Source organism: Mixophyes fleayi, chromosome 4 (genome assembly GCF_038048845.1).
Source record: "Mixophyes fleayi isolate aMixFle1 chromosome 4, aMixFle1.hap1, whole genome shotgun sequence".
Classification (NCBI taxonomy): domain Eukaryota; kingdom Metazoa; phylum Chordata; class Amphibia; order Anura; family Limnodynastidae; genus Mixophyes; species Mixophyes fleayi.
Genome location: NC_134405.1, coordinates 13904444 through 13908446, shown reverse-complemented (window position 1 = coordinate 13908446; position 4003 = coordinate 13904444).

Below are 4003 nucleotides of genomic sequence, written 5' to 3'. Positions count from 1 at the left end.
ATTTTTGTTTTCAGATCTATTTTATATTTATTTGTATATTATTTATTCTTTTTGTTTAGTTTGTATTCCTTTTGTTTAGGATCTGGGTGGCTGGCCACTCATTTGTGCACTGGGCTGCTTTAAACTGGGCAGCATCGGACACTTCCTCCTTTCCCAAGCCTGGCGTGGTTTCTTGGTTGGGTCAACAGGGTTTACGCTGGACTGGTCTGAGAGCACTGCTGTCAAGGAAAATTGTTTGTTGGGGGATGCCCCATATCTTAGGGGAAATGATTTTGGTCTTGTTAAGTCCATCGGGCAACTTTTGCACATACAATCTGACCTGGTGTGGATACATTCTTTATGGCCTGACTTTGTCCTCTACTGGTCCGATATAGTTCCCCAGAAGATATGGAGGAATTTTACAGATGGGATATTGGAAAGGATGCATAAAAAATAAATGATGTGGTAGCTAGCTTTCTACTCTCTATAGGTGGCTCGCATTGAGCATCCTTTAATTAAATTCCATTGTGCTTGCCTTTATAGATCGGATGGAGTTTATTTGACGGAACAGGTTATATTTGTTCACCAGACAGATATGTGGGAGTTTAGCAAGTTTAGGTTCTCGTGTAAACTAATAGTGGCCGGAAAACATTGAACAGTTGGTGGCCTATGCTTGGTGGGCGGGCGCACGTTAGTTTTATTTATGCAGAATCCGCCTACTTCGAAGAGTTAGTTTTGGTCTCGGTACGGGCACCGCCCCTCGGGGGCGGGCTTGTCAGTTGAGTTCCATCAACCCAGAAGGGACGTGGGTTCTCGGATGCTTGGGATATGGGATAACAAAGCTGAAGGATAAGGGTGTGCATGGGTGAAATGGTTCCCCAAGTATTGATATCGAGACAGTAAATGACCCTCACTGTGCTATTAGGAGCATTGGTCCTCGCCAAACGGCATATCGCTTTCTCCTCCACCATAAAATGTTTTGTTTTAATAAACTCCTTTATTTGCCAGGCGATTTGTGGTGTCATTTTTTATTAGTAGATTGGTAATAAGGAAGGTAGAGAGGAGGACTGTTTAAATGTGAGATCATCAAGCGTTAACCTTTTTAATAATTGCAATAAAAACAAGAAGTCAACTTGGATGACAATTACAGATTTTATTACATTTATTTTGTACTGATTACATAATTGCATGTCCAGTGCTGTTTTTTAAGCTATTTATCCACTACGTCAACTATAAAAAGTACAGATAAAAAAGACACCTAAAATATTCCATTAGTCACTGTACACAATACATTGAAAGAAAACATAGGATGTGCATAGAAAACATATGCACATGCTGCATAGTAAGAGTGGAATCTATAAGACTAAAGAAATCCAGTGTTTAAAGTGTTACATATATTCCAATGTCACATCAATTGAAATACAGATGCCGACACACAGTGCAGGCTGCCATTTTGTGTCCTCTCTTTAGAGTGTCTCTAGTGGCTAATGAATTCAGGACACTAAATGGTTGCCTTCCTGTGTGTTATGCTGTAATTAGAACCATTCTTCAATTAGTATTATAAAACTGTAGTACAAGACTAAATTACCACACAATACTGGCAATTTTAGCTTTATAGATACTCACTGAAATTTTGCTTTCTATTGTTTTCAATAATGTTACAATTGCTTTCTTGTTCATGAAGGTCTTTGTTTTTGGGCATCTTGTCATGTACCTATCTTAATTCATATGATGCCAAAGAGCCTCTGCAACTTATTGTAGAAATGTATTTCAATTAGCAGCGCAGTGCACAGCAGTATGTCAATTCAAATGTACTGATCTTTGATATTGTGTTGTATTTCTGTATTGGAAATGTATAGATATTTGCGGCTGTATGCCATGTAGGAGGAAATTTGTTTTTGTGACTTCTGAAGACAGGCAATCCCATGTTAGTCTCATCTAATTAGTCTTTTCATTTATGAGTGACCAACACATCCATTAGCCTAAATGCACAGGAGAGGGTCATTATCTTTATCGTGTCTTATTAAAAAGATAGACGAACTACATGAACAATGCAACCAGCAAGTAATTTAGGAAGTCACAAATTGATATGAATTTTGTTAAATCCAAGATTACAGAATATATTATATCCTGATGTTAAATATCTCAGACTTGTGGTGCCAGCTAGGGAGAGGGCTGGGTTACTCCCTGCCAACATGAGTGTCGGAATCAGCATATAAGGAGCTCTGATTGACAATGTATTGTATTATACCATCTGAGCGCTTCTGGAGATCACTAGTACCTCAAACTAGCATGTAACTGACCTTATTAGGACTGCTTGAGCAAATAAAACATCACTGCTTCAAGATCCTGCATTGACTCCTACTTATCTGCTGTAATTCCTGTGACTTACAGCTTAGACCATTCTAATCTGTTATTTGGCTGTTCTGCCCAGTATTTAAAAACAACGTTCTGCCCACTACCCAGCAGCTCTGGCCATTATGAGAGGCTGGGGGGGAACCATTCACATCGACCCTGATCTAAAGGAAGAGGTCAGGTGTATCAGCCCAGATGCCCAGCAAAGGGGTGCACTAGCAGCAAGAGTTACCCAGAAGGAAGTGCCGTTGAAGGAGCGTAGTGGTGGCTCACCTACTGCATTTAGAGGGACACAATTGTGATAAAGAAAGGGGACGGTGACAAGGCAAGCCCAGCAGGTCCCCAGCAACATGACTAGGTGGCATAGGAGGTCCATCCTGTCACAGCCTCCATCCAGGTTATAACACTGAAAAGTCCACATAACTCCAACCCCTCCTTAATCAACATGCCCCACTTGTATAGGGAGAGAAATAACTGGGTTTCGATAATGATACTTGGAGGTCGTCTACGATCAGTGCTAAATTATACACTGTCGCCTGTAGCTATGCCATTGTTGTCTGGATTCCTCCATATAGCCATAGCCAGCCCCTCCATACATATAACAAAAACTTAATGGTGAAAGCGGACAACTCTATCTGGTGACATTAATAATAGTGAAGGAGACGTTTATTCTTGTCCTCGCTGACAAATGTATTGCCTAAGTATAGTCAGGCTTGGCAAAAATACTTAAATATATCTCTGGAGGAGGATCATTGGTTAAAATTTTTTACAATAGCAAAGATATGTTCTTCTAGTCTTTTTGTTGTAGAAACACAATTCAAGATTATGACAAAGTGGTACAGGTGCCCTAGGCCTTATTACAAAATATTTCATCCATCAGTTGGAGATGCAACACTGCAATTGGTACCACATTTCATATATGATGGGAGAGCCCCAGTATAGCACCCTTTTGGCAAAAGATCATTTAGGTTTGCACATAGATACTCTGTACCGAAGTTCCAGAAGACCCAGGTTCTGGCTTCTTCTACACACCACAATCCCTATCTCCACATATAAGTAGTCAACGCTGAAGAACTTAATGCGCCAAAAGTCAAATTACTGTTGCACTGGAAATCTGACAGACCCCCCTCTATATCAGAGTGGTTCAGCAGAATAGATTATAAATCTATTGGGCATGGAAGACCAGGCTTTCTCTAGGCTAAGATAAGTTCACCAAATTCAGTTGCATTAGGTTGACTATTGTTTAAAGAAACTGATGTCTACCGCTAGTATTTAGTACTTCTCTCCCATCAAAATCCAATACTTTCTTCACAATAGTTTGAACTACTTCTAAATAGTGCTTGTTTCAACCCGACCCTTGAATAGAGCTACATATTATAGTTTTCCTGCATCTCACACCACTCAGAACCAGAACAACCTTTTAGCAGTATGTCTCTCTCTATGGGACCTATCCCCTGCCTTTCCCCATCCCTTCTACCCTGTTCCTCTTCCCAGTTTTAATAGACATTATTCTCTGCCACACTTCTCAGGCCACTGTTACAACAAAAGACAAATGTTTATGGAATTGTGTGGAGTTGTATCGGTTTGTTTGATGTTAAACAAGCAATTGTAAAGTGCTACAGAATTTGCTGGAGCTATATAAATTAATGTTGATTAAAGTATAAAAAAA